Source organism: Canis lupus, chromosome 20, assembly GCF_048164855.1.
Source record: "Canis lupus baileyi chromosome 20, mCanLup2.hap1, whole genome shotgun sequence".
Taxonomy (NCBI): Eukaryota; Metazoa; Chordata; class Mammalia; order Carnivora; family Canidae; genus Canis; species Canis lupus.
In genome coordinates, this window is record NC_132857.1 from 54,934,571 (window position 1) to 54,956,282 (window position 21,712).

The 21,712-nt window shown below is 38.5% G+C and overlaps 2 protein-coding genes across 26 annotated transcripts in view; one reads left to right on the forward strand and one right to left on the reverse strand.

Moving 5' to 3' along the window:
• ORC4 (origin recognition complex subunit 4) overlaps positions 1 to 9,364 on the reverse strand; it is an 87,095-nt gene extending 77,731 nt beyond the window's left edge. Inside the window, exon 1 of one of the 3 annotated variants that reach the window (XM_072789129.1) lies at positions 9,059 to 9,364. The gene's annotated coding sequence lies outside the window, so the exon portion shown is untranslated. Of the gene's footprint in view, positions 1 to 6,213; positions 6,346 to 8,022; positions 8,182 to 9,058 lie in introns of those variants that run through there. The other 2 variants (XM_072789130.1, XM_072789131.1) reach the window with 2 other exon arrangements.
• MBD5 (methyl-CpG binding domain protein 5) overlaps positions 8,420 to 21,712 on the forward strand; it is a 433,497-nt gene continuing 420,204 nt past the window's right edge. For 20 of the 23 annotated variants that reach the window (XM_072789109.1, XM_072789112.1, XM_072789100.1 and 17 more), the window contains exon 1: positions 8,420 to 9,116. The gene's annotated coding sequence lies outside the window, so the exon portion shown is untranslated. The remainder of the gene's footprint in view (positions 9,117 to 21,712) is intronic. The other 3 variants (XM_072789123.1, XM_072789124.1, XM_072789125.1) reach the window with 3 other exon arrangements.

Consider the following 21,712-nt stretch of genomic DNA (forward strand, 5'->3'; position numbering starts at 1 on the left):
GATCCCAGGGGTCCTGGGATTGAGCCTCCCATCCGGGCTCCCTGATTGGCGGGGGAGCCTGCTTCTCTCTCCCTCTACCACTCCCCTTGCTTATGCTCTCTGGCGCTCTCTGTTGAGTAAGTAAATCTTTAATAAAGAGGGGAGGGAATAAACTGAAATAGAAGAAGGGGAAAAACTGTCAATTCCAGATTTAAACTACCTCGTAATTTATCATGGTCATCTTATATCTCATTTTCCCATTAAAGCATTTCATAAAATGTAGTCTCATTGGGCAATCCTGTTCAAATAGGGTAAACACATAACAAGATCACTTAATGACGAGTATTTTGGGCAGCCCCGGTGGCTCAGCGGTCTAGCGACGCCTTCAGCCCAGGGTGTGGTCCTGGAGACCTGGGATCAAGTCCACACACTTGTGCCTGTGTGTGTCTCTGCCTCTCTCTCTCTGTCACTCTCATGAATAAATAAATAAAATCTTAAAAAAATAAAAAATAACCAGTATTTTAATTTGGGCTAGAATTCTTCTTCAAAAAATTGCAGCACTAAAGTAGTTAAATGGACGCCTCTATCCCACTCAATCAGAAGGCTCTATAGAGTAACAAATAAGAACTCTACATTGAGGAATGCCAGGCACAGCAGAAGATGAGGGTATCATTAAAAAAAAAAAAAATCAGGGGTACCTGGGTGACTCCGTTGATTAAGCAACCAAGTCTGGATTTTGGCTCAGGTCATGATCTCAGGGTTGTGGGACTGGGCTCAGCATGCAGAGTCTGCTGGTTCCTTTCCCCCTGACTGCCTCCCCAGCTCGTTCTATCGCTTAAATGAATAAATAAATAAAATCTTTAAACATAAAACCAAATGTTGTGATTCTTGTGCTGTTTTCACCTGGTTCTCAAAGCACTGGAAATCAGGCTTATGCTGCGAGCAAGGTTTCTCATAATAGATACTAATGACATTTTGAATTACCTCTCTGTTGTGGGTGGCTGTCTTATGCATTCTAGGATGTTCAACAGCACCTGCAGCTTCTATCCACCAGATTTCAATAGCAATTCACCCTTAATAATCACACGTCTCTGGACATTGCCAAATGTCTCCTGGGGGTCACAGTATCACAGCAGAGAATCACTGACTTAGAGGCAAAAAATTGGAAAATTCTTCTCATTGGGCTCTTACTAGCCTAAGAGAAAAGGCTTCGAAATAACACACAAAAAAGCAGATATCGGGGTTCCCCAAACCAAATATGCTCCAACTAAATCTTTCCACAGGGAGATCTAGTAATATGTAGCAAGCCTCCGCCAAATTCACAGAGCATGAAATAGCTTCTTAATGCCCTTCACATAAATTTGAACACACGATCAAGGATCACAAGATAGCTGAGAAAAGCCTCTAAGATGAAAGCCTTTAAAACATCCTAACAGAAAGGATAACTTAGAGAAAACAGAGTAAGCAGGGTGAAATAAACTTCAAAATGTAACTTTAATACATGAAGAGAAAAAAGTATCAGGATGCCATTTTAAAAATGTAGAGATCAAAAGAGGTACTAGAAATTAAAAATATAACAATAGAAATTAAAATCTTAAATGTTTTTTTTAAATCCAGAAAGTAAAAAAAAAAAAATCCATAAAGTGTCCAAGAAACTTAAAGCAAAAGAATGTCAAGAGAAATACACCTAAGAATATAAGATCTAATTGCAATTTCGGAACCAAAACCACAGACAAGGAAATTAGAGTAAAAGTATCAGAAACTTTCTCAGAACTAAGGAATAGAAGTTGCCAGAAAGAACCCATGAAATGTACAGCAAAGTGGATACCTATAGACTTATAACTCACATCACTAGGACTTTTTTTTTTAAAGGTTTATTTATTCATGAGACACACACACACACACACACACACACACACAGGCAGAGACACAGAGGGAGAAGCAGGGTCCATGCGGGGAGCCCGACGTGGGACTCGATCCAGGTCCCCAGGATCACGCCCTAGGCTGGAGGCGGCACTAAACTGCTGAGCCACCCAGGCTGTCCCACTGTGACATTTCAGAACACAAGGTATCCTAAAGAGAACCTTCTATAAACTTCAAACAAATAGGGTGTGGAAGCTTCCACTGAGAAGAAAAAAATGAAATGCAAAATGTTGAAAATAAGAATAGCATCAGATTTTATATCAAACACTAAAAATTCGCTCGCAATTCTGGAGAAAAAAACATTTCCAACTTAGAATTCTACACTCAAATAAGTTAGAGTAATCTAAAGACATTTAGAGATACCCAACACCTCAAAACATTTGCCTCTCAGCTACTGGAGACTGTGACCAATCAAAATGAGGATAACCATTAACCTCAGTGGGTAACTATTAATCCTTAATGATGATAAGGGACATTAAAGAAATTCTAAACCATACCCTCAAAAGAAAAAAGATCCCCAAAGAAAATTCAGATATGCAAAATTTAACACAAGACAAGGAATTACACGGAATACAGGAGAGGATCCATCACAGGATGGAGAGAGGTTGCATGAGGGGTGACCATATCAAGCAGCCAGCCTAAACGGAAGACCAGAATGTTCTAGAAGAAATTACTCAATGATGGTTAAACTGATTTAAAACCCTATGGAGAGGATATGCTAACAACGAGTAGATCTTTTGGGACTGAATTAATGATAAACATTGAGAAAGTATACAGACATAGAATGATTATCAACCAAAAAGTAAGGTGTCACTGGAATGATGGAGGATGGTTTGGAAAAACCTCAATTTAAATAATCAAGACAGGAAGTCAACAGATAATGCCTAAAATGGAAAAATCAAGTGGTAGCACATGTTATTTGGAAATAGAAATACCACAAGAACCACGCAAAAAAGTTTAAAAGGTGTTTGCCCCTAAAGATGGGGAAATGGGAGCTTTAACATCCACCTTGTCCAACATCATACACTTCCCGAGGCTTAGCAAGGTGTGGGGATAAAGGCACAACCATTTCGGTCCACTGTGGTGCAACTCTAGTGAGCCACATTCTGGAGAATTAAACTTGAGATAAATAAATGTAATCTGTTTTTAACAAGCCATGTACAAGTAGTTACTACTTCAAGAACATGTTCTTTTAAATCATTAACTCAAAAACTGCTTGAAACTATTTTCTAAATTTTAACTCACCCAAGTGAGTGATGCCTGGATGGCTCAGTTAGTTAAGCATATGACTCTTGATTTCAGCTCAAGTCAGGATCTCAGGGTTGTGAGAAAGCTCTGTACAGGCAGGATCCCCACACTGTAGGCAGTCGGCTGGAGTTTCTCACTCTCTCCCTCTCTGCTCCTCCCCCACTTGCATGCCTGAGCTCTCTCTAAAATAAATAAATCCAGGGCAGCACCAGTGGCTCGGCGGTTTAGCGCCGTCTTCAGTCCAGGGCCAGATCCTGGAGACCCAAGATCAAGTCCCACATCAGGCTCTCTGCGTGGAGCCTGCCTCTCCCTCTGCCTGTGTCTCTGCCTCTCTCTCTGTGTGTCATTCTCATGAATAAATGAATAATCTAAATAAATAAATAAATAAATAAATACAAATCTTCAAAAAAAGAGGCATGTATGACTTAAAAACTGTAAACTAATGTATGACTTAGGATAAAATACACGAGTTTGGTTGAAGTAGAAAGATCTTGAAATCAAATCTCAAAAATTAATAAAGAAAAAAAGAGGATGTTTCTACCCATGGTAATGGCAGATCAGAATGATCCTGCTGAAACCAACAAAAAAATCTTCACAATAGAAATCAAATAATAAAATAATAAAGCAGTATGAAATCACATGCCAAAATCTACAAAGTAAACCGGGGGTTGGGGGGGAAGGTGGGGGGGGGAGACACAAAAAACCCTTACTCAGCCACTTCTTCCTGAGGCTTTTTACCTATCCAGAAAATAAGGCTGAGAAAACAGAAGGCAGGCTGAATTCCTGGTTGCTTTGCAGGGCTACAAGAAAAAAAAAAAAAAAAAGAAAAAAGAAAAATCAAAGCACAGGACCCACCAAATGTGCGATGCAAACACATCATCACCCAAATTAAGTTGAGATCCTAAGAGCAACATTCCCAGGATTGGGGAGAACTTGATGTACAAAAGAACTCATAGGACTCAACACCTAAAGCCCTGCTTATTGTCATGTATACAACAGAAGTAATCTGAAGTCTTGCACATCAACTAAGTGACTTGGGACTGGTGGCACGCCTGCCTACTCATCTTTCCTAGGGAAACACGTCTTCTTAAAAAAGATACTGTTATCCTAAGACTTATATATTTCCATAATTTTTCAAATCCAACAACTAGCACACAGGCACAGAAGAAAAAAATCATGAACCAGCAGAAATAGACCCTTAAAAAATTAGAAACTGAAATTATCGGTCAAAAAGAAATTACAAATACTGTGCCAAAAAAAGCCACAGCTGTAATATTTAGCAAGTAGCTGAAACACTAAGAATTTGAATGATTTACTTCTTAAAAAGACACTGATCCAGAGATTCAAGTATCTCAATGAACACAAAACAGGTAAAAGAAAATTCTGTACAAACATCATAAAGAAATAGCAGAAACTTAAGACAAAGAAAACATTTTTTTTGCAGACTTCTTTCAAAGCAGCACGTATTAGATCGACAACTGACTGCTCAAAATCAGTAATGGAAGCCAATAAATAAATAAATAAATAAATAAATAAATAAGCCTACAGTGGAACATTTTCTTCAAGATTCTGAAGGATAACCACAATCTACAATTTAAAAGGCCCAAAACATTCTTCAAGATTGAAGATGAATCAAGACACTATAAGGGAAGCAAGAAATTAAGATAATTGGCTGTCAGCACATTTGTATTAAAAATACTCTAAATAGTGTATTAAAAGCAAAATGAAAAAGATCTTCAAAGAAAATTCAGAGATGCAACAATTAATGAAAACTGAAAGTAATAAAAATATAGGAATATGTAACCTAAACACTGATGGTAAGAACAGTACTGTCCAAGTGAAATACAAATAGCGCTCATATATATAATTTAAAATTCTCTAGTACCTAGGTTAAAAAAGGTAAAACAAAGTAAATTCACTTATTGTAATTTCAGCATGCGATCATAATAAAAGGCTGAACTATTTTACAGTGTTTTCATACTAAGTCTTAGAAATCTGGTATTTGATAATTACAGAATATGACAATTCAGATGCTAAATTGACACCAGAAATACTTGACCTTATTTTTATCAAGTTCCCAGTCAAGAAAGTACATTTACGTGCCCAAGTTGTTCCAAACATACTTAAGGGTTTTTCAACAACTGAATCAAGTATCAATTTTCAAGTTTAAATTAACACTACATAAAACTAAAAATTCATTTCCTCAGCAACACTAGCCATATTTCAAGTGGACCACGCCAGCCATAAGCGGGCTAAGGCATTGGGGTAGCACAAGTATAGAACCTCTTACTTTGAGTTAAAGTTACAGTTTTAAAATACTAATAGCATATAAACCAGTAAAGAATGAAATGAAGATAAAACCATTCAGGGAGCGAGAAGTGCTCCAAGCACAGATAAAGTATTTGCCACGCTGGTCAAATCTTTAAGTAAAACAAAGAAAACCCAATAGAAATATTGTGAAAAGGAAAAGACAATTCAAAGAAGAAATCAAAATATCCAAAAAATGTTTCACAAAAGGCTCAAAGTCATTAATAACCAGAGCACTGTAAATTAAAACAATAACATAAAGCCACATTCATCATGTTGGCAAAAATGAAAAATATCAACTGTTGGTGAGAATGTAGGAAAAAAAGGGATGTATCATATATTGCTGGTGGGAGTATAAATTGATATATCTATTTTATAAAAGTTTGGCATAAGCTACGCTCGGCAAAAAATGCATGCTATGTGCATAAAAATACCATCATAAAAACATTCACAGCATCATTGCTTCTGATTGCTAAAAACAGGACACAACCCGAATGTCCAATATCAGGCTAGCTACATTAACTATGGTTTATTCATAACAAGACTTTCTACACCACACTTACCATAGACATTACAAAAATGAAAAAAATATGTACAACAGCTAAAATCTACTAACAGGGTTAAATACTGATGAAACGAGAATACATAATGTGCAACCGTTTTAATAAAGGTGAAAAACAGGCAAAATTCATCTACATCGTGTAGGAAAGCCAACCTTGGTGGTTAACAAAATACTTAAAAACAGGAAATAATTACCCTAAAAATTACTTCAGTGTGGCGCTCCGGAAGTGGGGCAGCAGGAATGGATGGGGGAGGAGTAGGTAGGTCTCCAGCGCCAACGATGTTCCGGTTCTTGACTTTGGTTGGAGATCACCAGGCTGTTCACTTGGTGATTATTCACTACACTGCATACCTAGGATTTGTGCACTTTTTTGCATATTTCGTATTTTAACATTAAAAAAAAAATCTAAATTTGTTTAGCTAGGGCACTTGAATTGCCTTGTTCGAACTTTTTTTTCTTTTATAAAGTGGTAAATGTTTAGTTGCAACATAAACGAAATTTTAAGGCACAGGAGTGTAGTTTCCATTCCGTTTGACAAGACTACTCTATCCACAGAGGAAGTCGTAAGGCAGTGGAGTGTCTGTGGATAGGTCTACTGCCAAAACAGAAGTAAAATGTGGAAAAGTAGCAACTTTGACAGTGTATCCTAAAGAACCCCTTACGGAATCAACTAATACCAACACGACAAACACGGAGCACTCTAGAGTACTCGTCTCTCTCTCTCTCTCTCTTTTTTTTTAAAGATTTTATTTATTTATTAGAAACAGAGAGAGAGAGAGGCAGAGACACAGGCAGAGGGAGAAGCAGGCTCCATGCAGGGAGCCCGACGGGGGACTCGATCCCGGGACCCTGGGGTCACGCCCGGGCTGAAGGCGGCGCTAACCACTGAGCCCCCCTGGATTCCCTGGTCTTAAAAGAAACCATAAAGAGTGATAGCCTCTCAAAGCACTTTTACAGAAGATTAACTAACTTAAAGATTCCAACGCTCCTAGTTAGGATTGTACGCGATGAATATGGGAAAAGAAACAGAGATATTTACTTTAAGAAGCCTTACTAACTAATGTGAATTCATGAATCCCTTAAGGGTTGCAATTACTATCATACGAGGGTAACATTTCCGGGGGGGGGGGGGGGAGGTGGCATTTAATTGAGAAACCCGAGCCTCTAAAGCCGAGACAGGTAACCAAAGAAACTTAACGAAATATCCATTACAACAGGAAAAGGAAAATTTTCTTGTCCTTTACCAACTCTGACGGCACAGAGACGACACAACCCCAAATCCCCGTCCGAAAACGAGCAACGGGCGAGGTGTGGCCGCGGCAACGCCAAGACGCGGGAGGGGGAATCCCCCGGCTCACCCCCTCCCCAAACCCACTGCGGGGCTCCAGGCGGGGCGGCGAGGCGCGCAGCGCGGGTGGTGCAGCTAAGGCCCGAGTTGGCAGGATGCCCCCAGGATGCCCCCCGGGCGCCCGCAGGATGCCCCCAGGATGCTCCCCGGGCGCCCCCAAGATGCCCCCCGGATGCCCCCAAGATGCACCACGGGCGCCCCCAGGATGCTCCCCGGATGCCTCCAGGACGCACCCCGGGCGCCCCCAGGATGCTCCTCGGATGTCTCCAGGATGCCCCCGGGCGCCCCCAGGATGCTCCCAGGATGCCCCCCGCCCCGCTCTGAGCGGAAGCGGCAGCCAACAGGACCGCCCGCGGAGGCCGCAGCCCCCAGCCGCGTCCCGCCGCAGGACCGCCGAGCCCCCCCCCCCCGCCTCGGGGCGTCGCGGGGAAGCCGTGCAGGCCCGGGGATCCCGCGGCAGCCCCGCGGCGCGGCCTGCCCCCCGCGCGGGCCTGCCCGGCCTACACAAGCCTGCCCGCCTCCCGCGCTCCCAGCCTCCGCCACCATCCGTCCTCATCCCTTTCGAGTCGCCCTTGCGCCGCGGGCGAGACCCCGGCCTCCGTTTGGCGGCCAGCCCGCCGCGCCGGGGCCTCTCCCGGGAAAAGCCTGCCCTTACCGGGGAGGGGCGGGGAGGGAGGGCGGAGGAGGACTCCGGCGAGCACGAGAACCGCGCCGCGGCCGCCGCGCGCCGCGCAGTCGCCTCAGCTCCACCTGCCGCTGCCAACGGGACGCCACCACTCCCGGCATGCCCCGCGCACGCAGCGCGTCTCCCGCCGGGGCACGTGACCCGCTCGCGTCTCTCCCTCTCAGTCTCCCTCCCTCCCCCTGTGGGCCCGCCCACTTCCGCTCCTCCGCTTTCCCTTAGGAGCGAGGAGGGGGCGTGAAGCGGGGAGCGGGGAGCCGGGAGCGGGGAGCGGGGAGCGGGGAGGGGGGGAGGAGAGTTAAAGAGTAGCAACTTCCTCCTACTCCCCGCCCCCGCCCCTCTACCCCCCGCTACAACGTCTTCCGGGTCGCCCGCGCCTCGGAGGCTGCTGGGAGGCCGTCTCATTTCCTCCCCTCCCCCTCCTCCTGCCGTCCACCAACCAAGCCTCCCGTCAGGGAGGGACATGCGCAGTGGGCGCCTCCCGTCTCTTCTACCCGAACCCCCCCTCCCCCCCCCGGCAGAGAGACCCCAGCAGCAGCAGCAGCTGATGATGAAGAGAGAGGCAGTGGCAGAGGGGGGGCACCTTTTATTTCTATTTTTAAAGGGACAGGACACTAATTCTGCCCCGCTTCAACCTTGAATCGAGGGGGGTGGGGGGGAGGCGCCCGAGTTCCTTCCCCCACCCTCCAGCCCCGAGCCCCGAGAGGGGGATTGAGCCCGAGGAGAGCAGGGGAAGAAGGAGTTTCTTCTTCTTCGCAAACCCCCATCCACGACTCCTACCCCCTCACCCCTCCGCCAGCCTCCCTCCCGAGCCCCCTCCACCCTCCTCCTCTCCGGCCGCGAGAGGGGAGAGAAAGAAGCAGAAGCCTCCCGGCAGCACAGCCCCTCGCCGCCGCCGCCGCCGCCGCCGCCGCCGCCGCCGGGCCCTGGCTGGAGACATCTCCCTGCCCGCGCCCGGAGCCGCCGCTTGCCCGGCTCGCCGCCGCCGCCGCCGCCCCCCCTTTATTACCCTTTGTGTCATCCTCCGCGGCTCCGGGGAAGGCGCCCAAAAGTGGGGGGCCGGAAAGGTAAGTGCGTCCGCGGGGGCCCCGCCGCCGTCCCCCGGCTCCGACTTGAACTCCGGGGCGGCGGGAGCCGCGAACCACATACGCAGTGGAGCTCGCGGCGAGGAGGGGGTGGTGCTGGGGGGCGCGGGGAGGGGTGTGCGAGCGGGGCGCCGGCCTGTCACCGGACCGCGCCACTTTTATTTTTATTTGCTGTTGTCAAAAGTGGCTTCTCCCCTCCGGCTCACATCTTGATTGTGTCTTTGCTCCCCCCCCCCCCCGCCCCGGGGGGGGCGGCGTAGGAAAACAACCCCCTCCTTCCTCCAATGAGGCGCCAGGGAGAGAGGCAGAAAGAGGCACACTTTGTAGATGTCACTTGAAAAAATTCATTTGGAGAGCTTTTTTTTTTTTTTTTTTGCTTTTTTTTTTTTTTTTAAATTCCTCCTCCCCCCCCCCTACCCCCCCACCTCCCCCCCGCCCAGGAAAAGCTCCGCTGCATTTGTGGGGATCTGATCTGGGATGTGTCGGAACTGCTTATCCATTTGTAGACCTGAGTGGTTGTTGTTTTTTTTTTTTTTTTTTTTTTAATCCTCCCCCTTTTTTGGGGGGATTCTGTATGTGATTTGGGAAATTGACTTCTCTGTTGGAACAGACTTGGTTTTTGCTTTCTGGCTTTGCTCCTCTTTTTCTTTCCTTTTTTTTTTTTTGTTGTTGTTGTGTTGGAACAGACTTGGTTTTTGCTTTCTGGCTTTGCTTCTCTTTTTCTTTCCTTTTTTTTTTTTTTTTTTTTTTTTTTTTGTTGTTGTTGTTGTTGTGTTGGAACAGACTTGGTTTTTGCTTTCTGGGTCTGCTTCTCTTTCTTTCCCTTCTTCTTTTTTTGTTGTTGTTGTTGTTGTGTTGGAACAGACTTGGTTTTTGCTTTCTGGCTTTGCTTCTCTTTTTCTTTCCTTTTTTTTTTTTTTGTTGTTGTTGTTGTTGTGTCTGACTTGCATGGAAGATTTCACATCTTTAGTTGATAGAGGCCTTTGGTTAGGTGTTGACTTGTATGACTGCTTTTTTTTTTTTTTTTTTTTTCCTCTGGTGAAATGCTCATTCCATAGACCAGCATGTAAAGTTCAAAGCTTAAAATGCTCAAAGTTCGAATGCCACCGGTATTGTCTCTCCCCTGCATACATTCCTGATGATTTATTTTCCATAACACGAGACTGTTAACTGCTTCCTAATTAATCTGGGTATTTTTCTGATCTTTGTAACTTGTCTGAACAAGTAATCCCCATTGAAAACTTTACGTTGCTCTGGCTTCATGGAAGGCCAGACCTCTCCATCAATAGTTTGCTGGATTGGTACCACTTTCAGTTTTAACTGAATTATTTATTTAGTGTTGTAAATGGAGAGGAGTTTTTCATCTCCTGGGGTACTGAACCAGATTGCTCAGTGCATGGGAAAGGAGACAGATCTCTAAAATGCATCTTCAGGAGTCCAGTCGCGAAGTCCTAGTTAGGATATTCATTCTCGTTGGACATGAATTGAAAGATAAACCCAGGTTTAGGTCTGTAGGAGAAGAGTCTTCCTAAAAATCACTGTGGCTTTCAAATTCAGTGTTGCATTTTTGTCTCACAGATGTTAGAAAGTATGTTTCCAAGGTAGGCCTTTTACTAGGGCTTACATTGGAAAGTGGCATTTTGTCTCCTACATAACATTTCTTTATCCTTTCCTTGAAGATGGATGCACACATTCATATACACACACACTCTCTCTGTCTTTCTCTCTCTCTCACACACACACCCTTTTTTGTAACTGCATTGGTATCTCTGATCCCGTAATTTATGTCAGCAAAAAATATTCTCCTGTAAAGCAGCAATTTTATGATCAGACTGGTAATATGAAAACAGCAATTTGATCAAATAGAAAGGATCGAAGAAAAATAAATCTAGACGGATGTTTGACGTACATATTATAACAGCATGGTAATAGTTTCGATTTTTTTTTTTTTATTTTCTTGATGGTGAAGCCCAAACATAATATCTATCGCTTCTATTTTAGTGGCAAAAATGAACTGCAAATGTAGAAACTTGTTCTGCAGAATTCTCATTAACGTGTGTGCAAAAGTAGACATTGAGACACGGGGAAAGAGCTGTGTAGCAGTAAACAATATGGTCTTATTTCCCTCCTTTCTGTTATAAATTTGAACAGTTTCTTACCTTTCTCTGAGGTTATAACTGGTGCACTTCAGCAGAAATCTATGTCAAGTTCAAGTTCTTCTCACAACATCAATACTACTGTTCCAGGTCCACCTAGGATTCCTCGTCCTCACCCTAATTCCTCAGCAACCTTAATGTAAGAGTGAGAAAGTAGAACTTAGTGAAGAAATCAATTTTAAGTAAAGCGAATTGTGTAGATAATTGGATGGTAGTTGCCCCGTCGGCAGCTGAGTAAAAATTTACAGTCTTGAGTATAATACCTTTATTTAATTTATGTCTGCTTTTCTTTGGAAAACACTTCTTTATCCCACCACTCCTAGGGTAACCCTGTATGGCTTGAGAATTTTAGGCTTCCTCTAAGGTGGAAAATGATTTATATTTAGAAACCGTTTTTATTATGGCTTATTTTTTGAATATTAAGAAACTTTGAGATTGCAATTTTCATCTAAGTGATATCTTGGAGGTCGCTTTATCCAGCTCTTTATTTTCCAAATCGCTGAAGCTTGGAGAGCTTGAGGAACTTGCCTAGGTTCCAAGGCCTCTAAGTGGGCAGACTATGCATGGACCAGACAACTTAGGTCTCTTAATATTCACTACGCTACACTACCTCATTTTCTTTGCTCAGAAATGAAACTGTCATTCACAATTTTGCATATAGCACTTAACGGATTTTATGTGGAGGCATAATATTCTAAGAATATTTAGGTAAATAGCTTTAAGCCAAAATTTTGTCTATTTATAATTCAGTTATTTGTTGTTGATTTAAAAGGTACTGATCTCTCTCATTCTGGATAGTTACTATTTTGAGAATTATTTCAGCTTCCCCTGATGCTTATTTTTTCTCTGCACTTCTAATTCATCAGTAAATATGCTTCTTGCTCTTGGATGAAAGACCCGCATGTAAGAATGAGGCATATTGTATTATAAATGTTTACCTGTCAGTCTTGCTCTGTGAACCACTAAAGACTAAGGATTTTTTGGCTTGTTAACATTTTATATCCCTTACAGCACAGTGTCCGGTGCACAGTAGGCCCTACTGATTGTTGGTCGTCAATGACGATAGAGTTAGGTATATTTGAATTTCCTTGCTCCCATGTGTGGGATTCCTTTCTTCCTTTTTTCTTTCCTCTCCCCCTTGCTATGACTTCTCCACTACCATGAATTTTTAAATTTATTTTTGCTGTAGCACTCACTTTTTCTCTTAGCCAAATTAAATCCTGCTAACAACACAGTGCTCATAGAAAGTAAAAACATATTCCCTCGGATCCTTGTCCAGGATGCAATTCAACAAAAGTAATTTATTTTTAATAAGCGATTTCAAAAAAATTCCAATTAAAGATATACTAGCAGATGTTCAAGATACACTTAAATCTCATTTCATTGATTGACTAGTGCAATAGGTTATTGGAATGATTAGGCCACTTTTACCAGCTCTATAAAGCAACTGTTACTTAGGTGACATGTTTCCCTGACTTTGTTTTTTTGGTCCTTACCCAGACACTTATCAACTTTCCAGTTTTCTATGGATATGAAGATTTACTTCTAGTCATCACTGGGACCCCATGAAGTCAGCCAGAAAGCCTATGTCCAACTTATGTACCTTTGCAAACTTGTCTGGATTTTGAATGTATGTGCAAAACAGATTGTATTTAGGTATTCATTAAACATCTATTGAGCATCTACTGTCTGTCAGGCACAGTGCTAGGCATCTGAGAAACAAGGATGGTCCCTACAGTTTAATGTGAAGAGATGTTTTAATTGTATTCCACAAGTATATTGATCATGACTTTATTTTGATGTTTCTTCCTAAATAAGTTTTATATCAACTAAATGGATACTGTTAGGTGTAAAAAAAATGCATGTTTAAGAAGGATTTTGCTGTATTTTATTAAAATAGAAAAATATAAAGAAAAATTTTCCACTTAATACTGTATTCTGGGGATTTCTATTCTGTGTATAACTCATTAATTTTAGACCGTAAAATTAGTGTATGTGGCTATCATTGCTAGTATTTTATTGATGAATACTTTTATTTGAAGGTTATCAACATTGTTCATTGAAGTATCTCATTAAATTATTCCCCTGCAAAAACAAAACCCAAACTCTCCAAACTTAAACTTTTTTTTTTTTTTCTCAGAAGTAACTTTTCTTTTTACATTTCATATAACATGTTATCTTTCATGGTTCATTGGAAGACATGGCATATTATCATTTTGATCGTTTAATTTCTATAGTTTAATCTAACAGTATAATTATCATGGAATAATTACAGTATATCCTATTTAGGAGTTTTGGAATTTTCAGTGTGCACGAGATAAATTCCTCCAAGATCCTCATTAGAAGCTTTCTAGTTCTAGCTCTAAATTGGTTAGTTCAAATTTTTAATCTTCATTATGTGATACAACTTCAATAAAATGATTTGAAAGTTTCTTAGTTAATGAATGTTTCAAAACCAAAGAATACTATCTTGGTTCCTATCATGGCATTCATATGTAATTAGGGAGAAATTTCCTGTATTATCTTTTTCCCTTAAACTGTACTTTTTAGAATAATACTGATTCAGTTTGAAAGGAGGGACTCCCTTGCTGATATAGTATTTTGTGAAGTTAAACAGATTTCTGAAGGTCAATTCTGTTCTCTTTCAAATCCATTCTTAACTTTTTATTTTAGTAATAAACATAGTTACCATTTATTTTAGGTGTCTAACACTGTGTTAAATATATCAATACACTGATCCTGTGAACTTTGAACATTGTTCCCATTTTGCAAATGGGGAAACCTATTACTGACAAAATCACATTTTACATATAGCAGCAAAACACTTAATCACAGTAAATTCATAACACTTTAAAACACAGCCACAATAGTTTTTATCAGTCAGTAAGCACTTTGGTAAACAGTAAAATCACGGCCCCAGTAACTTATTGATAGAGTGATGAACAATTTCTTAAAGTTTACAAGGACAGAAAAACAATAAATAAACCCAGTTTTTTATAAGGAACATAGATGCAGACTAGTGTGCAACTTGAAATAAAATACACTTTACCCTTGAACAATACAGGTTTGAACTGCGGGTCCACTTATATGCAGAATTTTTATAGTACTATAAGTATATTTTTTTCTGCCTTATGATTTTCTAAACTTTCTTCCCTCTAGCTTTATTGTAAGAATTCAATATATAATACATGCAGCATACAAAATATGTGTTGATTGACTGTTTATGTTATAGGTAAGACTTCTAGAAGGTCAATGGTAGGCTTTTAGTAGTGAAGTTTTAGGGGAGTCAGACGTTACATGAGATTTTCAACTGTACAGAGGTCAGCGCTCATTGTTCAGGGGCCAGCTGTATACATAAAGTCAGTCTTCTCTTTGTATGGCAAACATTACATTTAGGCTTTCTACATATTGAGCTTCCTCTCTCTTGCGTGGGTTACACTTACCATTTTGTTAGGTGAAGTTTGAAGGTTCTAACAATTTGTGACCCAATGAATATTTACTGTAAACATTTTAATGTAAATGTTGTAATGGAAAACCTCTACACAGAGGGAACATATATTGCCTGGTGGTTGAGTGTGTGTGTGTGTGTGTGTGTGTATACACACACACACACACACATATATATAGATAGATAGATATAATCTTCTGGACCCTGTATCTTATAAGATCTTCATAATTACTACATTACACATATAGGATGAAGTTTAATGTATTCTTTTTAGTACTACTTTAAGTCAGAAATATTTTTAGTATGAGAATGGACAACTTGTTGGATTCCTTAGATGTTTAGATTATTATATAGTTGTTCTTTAAAGCAACTACTGAATTAAAATAGGTTTTGTCCCAGCTAACCAGATTTACTTTCACATCCTTTGCTTCTAGGAGAAAAGAGTAATTTTTAAAAATTCTGTTAAGTAATTTTCATATGCATCCTAAGTAAATATACTTTCATCCTATAAGCATGAATTGACTATCGTTCTATAAATAATTATGCCAATGCATTATGACCCATAGAACTTGGATATATTTTTAAATGCTGAGAACTATTCTCTGAAATTTATTATATTTCAGAAAGGAAATTTTATAACAAATTGGTTTTATTGCTTTACAGAATAAGTAATCAGTGGGATAGAATAAGTCTATGGCCTCAAATAATTTCCTTAGATAACCTAAAGGTAATTCCTAATAGGCAAAGACAATACCTAAAGATAAAAGTTAAAAGTACAGTTTCTAACTCATCATTGTTTCTGTTTGACATATTTCTGTAATATCATGTGAGATTTCAGAAGTTGGAATGACTCAGTATAATTTTTCAGACACGTGTTGAGACCAGGCTTAACGTATATTAAGCTATGTCTTCTAATGTAGCTGCACGTAATAGAGAAGAAAATCATGATGATGTCAAACCTGGTGAAAACCATATACTTCATTCAGAGTTCTATGTTGACTAATTCTAATTTGAGTCCTGTTTCAGTTGACCTATATAACCTTTTCTTAGAGAACTTGTAATTAAATCTGTGTCATTGAGTAATTTATCAGAACGTATTGTTTTAAAGGACCAAAATGATTTATATAAATCAGTCACCCGCCTTGCAGTGTTGAAAAATTTTTGCACATCCATGCTTCACTGAGTTCTTTGCCAACCAAACAAGATTGAGGCAATTAGAGGAAAAATTTCTGTATGGTGCCAGTGTTAAGATTTACATTCTTGTGCTGCCCTTTTTAAAAATTTAACATCTATATTTTGGAAGTTGGAAGTGAACCTAAAATGTTTCTTAAGTTTTGACTGAATGCTAAGTTATATTAAGATTTATCCTGGTATCCAAAGCTATTGTTTTCTGTATACCTTGAGTACAGAAATGTCTACTGATCTGTTGACCGTTAATTAACTTAATCCTACATTCTTAATATTACTACTATCTAAAAATAATAGTCTTGGCTGTGTACATGTAGTCTTCCACGTCAACAAAAGTATTGATTTTTAAATAGCTTCTTTACTTGGGATATACTGATCTAAAAAACAGCTGCTATGTAAGATAAAAAGGATTTTTACTTATTTGGAAAGTTAAATATAAAATTTATCATTAATTAATATTAAGCAAATATTTAGAAAGTCAAATACATGTTCCAAGAAATGACAGAAATTGCAGAGGCTATTTTTTTTAGCATTATTCCAAAATCATTTTCCTTCTCCCACATTTGTCACACAGGAGTTTGTGCTGAAGGATTTCTTGGCCATTTTAGAGACTGTAATCTAGTTAAAAGGTTTGTTTATACTTCCCATCTCTGTTCTGCTGATGGTATTAGAATGCAGGCCAGAGCCAGACATCTAACTGTTTATAACATTCAAACTTCAATTAAAGCTGCAGTGTTCAGTTCACTATATATCAGAAAGCTTTATACCAGCTACAAATATCACCAGTAATGATGGCAATGATTTTGTGTAGCCATAGGCTCTCCTAAATCATGCCATTCCTTATGAATACTTTTTTTTCATTTAGGCAGTATTAACGTTAATTCTTTTATAGAAATCTAAAAATGCAGCCTATTTTCTACCAGAAATAGTATAGCATTTCCTTCAGCAGTTTCTTTTGATAATAAAGCCTAACAGCTTATATTATTATGTATCTTATTTAAGTGACCCAGTTTAGTGTTGTGTTTTTTGTTTTGGGGTTTTTTTTCTTTTTAGTAAATTCTATAGTAGATGTTTGCTAATTGACTCAACTCCTGTTTTCCAGTTTGAAGAACATAGCAATGTGTTGCCTATTAGAAAACAAAAATAACAGTCACATTACTGCAGCGATGTATGTATGGGAGGAGACTAAACATACATAATACAGATTTTAATTTAATCTTATGTTGCTTTTCTGGTTTGCTGTTCCTGCTGTTTGTGGTTTCTATGTTCTAAGTATGTTGGTAAACTGTTTTAAAAGTTTTTTTTTTTCTTTTTGAAGCTATTAAGAATTCTTAAAATTTCTTCACCAGCTTCACTATTTTTGTGCAATCTACCTCATTGATTTAGAAAATGAGTTATGTGTATATGTGTTCCGTTATTCTAATAAGTAGGCACATTTGCTACATTATAATGTTTTCTCTTTTTTTGAAAGCTAAATTTTGCTTTTTGCTAATTGTTGTCCTTGATTACTAAATGTCTGCATTCTTTATGTACATATATTTTTATTAAAATACAAGTTTAAGGAGGTTTAAAAATTTAAGGAAAGATGAAAAAATCATATTAAATTCAATGAATACTTGCTAAAATGCTTTTAATTAAAATATATTACAATGGAAAAATCTACATTATTCATTTTCCTGGGGACTGAAAGAAATGATTCGTTTATTTTGAAATTTTATAAGAAAGTTAGAAAATACTACCTGTGGTCTCTCAGAATGAGAGCTAACAACGACCATGCAGAATTTGGATTTGTAAGCTAAAAAACATGGAAAGATCTCCAAGATAAGCTAAATTGAAAACATGTCACAAAATAATATGTACACTATGATCCCATTTATGTAAAAAATGCACACACAGAATAATACGCATGTACTATATAAGTATACTTATGTACATATAATACATATTTTATACCATGTACACATATATTTCTAAAATAAAAAAAATTGTATAAAATACATGCCTTTTGTTTATGTAAATACTTTAAGAAAAAGTCTGGAAGGGCAGCCCCGGTGGCACAGCGGTTTAGAGCCACCTGCAGCCTGGGGTGTGATCCTGGAGATCCAGGATCGAGTCCCACATCGGGCTCCTTGCATGGAGCCTGCTTCTCCCTCTGCCTGTGTCTCTGTCTCTGTCTCTCTCTCTCTGTCTCTCATGAATAAATAAATAAAATCTTAAAAAAAAAAGTCTGGAAAATACAGCAATTTATATCCTTGGTTTATAGAAAGTGTGTAAGTGGGATGCTGGAAGATTGAGAACTCTTAGAATTTGTATACTTCAGCATTACTTGGATTTATTTTTAACAAGTTTATATTCATGCAGTAATTTTATAAAGGCAAAAAATACTTGTGTATTAAAGGAATGAGTAAAAGAATGATCCAGGAAAATTGTAGTACTATCCCCTAATCATCACATGAATATATCCCTTCAATACCTTGAAGAGAATTGAGTATTGGCTAACAATCATCATAACTTGATACGGAATAAGGTCTGTTAGACTGATGTAATCTTATCTAACAGGGTGAAAAGTGTAGTCAATCGAGGGAGGAACAATGGCTATAATCTACCTGACTTTAAATACTTTGATTCTTATTGCAAAATGCATTTCTTACTAACCTAGGAAAATTTTGACTAGGGAACTAGTGGTGTGAAGAATGTTTGTCATAAAGTCAGTTTTAGTTTGAGATAAGGTATATGTTGGACTTAAGATAGACTTATTATTTTAATCAGTGCTCCAAATTATATGCTCCTTCAAAATATGGATGGCATAGTCACTTAACATTTTTAAAATTTTTCTGTATTCAGGTAATGGTTTGAATAGAAGACAAAGATAAAACAAGTTTTTAAAATTCTTTTTTTTTTTTTTTTAAGGGACTGAAACATGAAAACACACTTCAGGAGCTTTAGTAAAATGACATCAAACTGAGCCTGAAAATATGCAGTGTAAAGAAGCAATTAGAATTCTGTAGAGTTAATCACAGTGGGCTTCTTGGGAGAACATGAGTTAATCAGGGTTTAGATAGAGGAGAAACGGTAGGTTGGTTCAGGAGAAAGTAACTCAAGAAGACAAAGCTTCCAATGCGATGAGGGGATGGGGAAGCTTACCTTTAGTAGTTTGAAAACTAGGATTAAAATTCAAAATAACCTGGTAAATTGAAAATTGGGTTAGAAATAATACATCTTGCATTTTTGTTTTTAACACTTTATTTCCAAGAATGCAGGTCAGAAAAGAAATAGGGAAATAATAACTTGCAGAAAACCTAAGGAAGTTAATAGTTTTTTGTAATTTTAACTGGAAAATTTGTGAAGAATCTAAAGCAAGTATATTATATATGATTTGGAAATGAAACACTGTGTAGTTAAAACAGGAAAATTATATTTTTCCTTTTAAAATTAAAATTAATACTCTAGTTGTCCCTAGGATCAATAGTAAATAGTACACAAATAAAACTATGACTCTTATATATAAATAAATTCTAAAAATAACAAAGATATAGCTTATGTTTTCTCCGTTTACTTAGCGAGTTTTATTTGCATCTGGCATAATTTATTTCTAGCTGGCCCCATCTTGTCAGACAATACCACCTATCCCTACCATGACAAATGGACCTTTTTTCCCCCTGAAAAGAGGAAAAGAGTTCTATCAAATATGGCTCTGTATTGTTTTAACTTGAAAAATCAGTGATTTTTCTCTTATGTAGGGGTCATTGACTCAGTATTCTTTCTCTCTCTCTCTCTCTTTCTTTTTTTTTTTTTTTTAACCAGTGGTTTCCCAATGTCTTTTTTTCTAATAAATATGTGTTGACACCTATGATGTGCTCACTAAAATAGTGACCAAAAATAGACATGGATCTTGCTCTTCTGGACTTATCCTAGAGATACAGATATTAATCAAATAATCATATAAATAAGTGCAAAGCTGAAACTATTCCAATTACTTACTTTCTTTTTTTTTTTTTTTTTTTTTTTGAGGAACTGCTTAGTTAGCTGAAATCTAATGAATTAGTTAACTTGATCAAGAGGGAGAAAAGTTTTTTAGAGGTAACAAACAGAATGTATAAAGGTACTGAGGGGTGAGAGAGCATAGTACCTAGCATTAAATGACAGAATAACAGATGGTAAGAACTAGGGAGTGCGTGGTAAAAGGTGATGCTAGAGATTTAGGTGGGAATCAAACTGCAAGATGTTATAGGCCTACGTTTTCTTTATCCTTAGGATTAATATTTATACTTAGACTAATATTCTTTGTGCTCAGTTCAAAAACTTCTAAAAGGGTTTATTATAAGAGTTCATTTTTGTTTGAGTTTAAAACTCATAGTGATTTTCCCCATGGAATCATGGTTATAGTGGTCAAGTTATATAAAACCCCTTTAACACAGAAAACAATGGTAAGTAGTGACCATAACCTTATGCCTTAAACAAGTAGGCAGAGTTTAGAAAAGAAAAAGAAGAAAGGGAATTAAAATTAATGTCTGTATGTATTCAGGAGAATATCCTGGTGTGAATAAACTGAGTTGTAAATAATGAAGAAAAAGAAAAGCCTACAAATGTGCTAGGCTGGAGTAGGATATCATAGCAAATGATCTTAAGGGACACATTCAGTGGGACAACTTGAAAAGACCTTTAACTGGCACCTCGATATATCACATTGTGGTACCTGGAGCAAACCAAGACAGACAGAGTAGAAGACATATTCACAAATTGAATGTCCTAAATCTAGGGCATGTTTGTGTTGATGTTATTAGAACTCAGAAATTTTTTAAATTCCTTTAAGAAAAGCAGAATTACAAACTGATCGCAATACAATGCCAACTTTATTTTGGCTTTTTTTAGATTAATTTATACAGTCAGAATTAATTACAAATTATTAGGTTGCATGAACTATTTCAGGCCTCCATATTAGCCTTGAAAATATGATGTATCTCGGAGTAGTAGTTTTTTTTTTTTTTTTTTTTAAAGATTCTATTTATTTATTTGAAAGAGAGAGCACAGGCATGAGCAAAGCAGGTGGGGAGGAAAAGGGAGAGAGAATAAGGGAGACGCAGACTCTGCTGAGCAGGGATTCCAGTGCTTCATGACCGAAGCTAAAGGCAGATGCTTAACTGACTGAGCCACCCAGGAACCCCTAGGGTAGTAATTTTAAAGACAAATTTGAAGAAATTAAATTTTTAATTATTGTTTTCCATGTAACTTATACTGTTGATAAAATATATTCATGTTAATCTTTAAGTTGTAAGCTTCTTTGAATGCCAGTTTCTATCTGTATTAAGTAATAAACAATCTGATTAATAAAAGTTCAAGAAATACCCTAAATGCTAAGACCATTATAAAAAGTGGATTAAGTCACTTGAATTTTATTAAGACCAAGATATTGCAAAGATGTGTTAAATCGTAAGGATGAGGTAAAATATGTACAAGCGTTCATAGAATAGACAAGGTGCGTCACATTATTGTTCGTCAGTAAATTTTGCCACTGGGTCATCCATCAGATGATCTTGAATTTAACTTTCTGGCATTCTCAGAAATGGCAGGCTATGCTTTTAAAGCTGGTTAACATCTAAAATCAAAAACTACAGAATTGAGTTTAGTTCTTCTTTGTTCACTTATTTCCTTTTTACTAGTTTATAGAACATTCTTACTGAGATGATATCACTACCATTGGTTTATTTTTCATGAAGTGTCTAGCAGACCACTTAGGATTTCAGTCCTAGGACATAAGTGTTTGGGAAGCTTATTCGTGTTGAAAA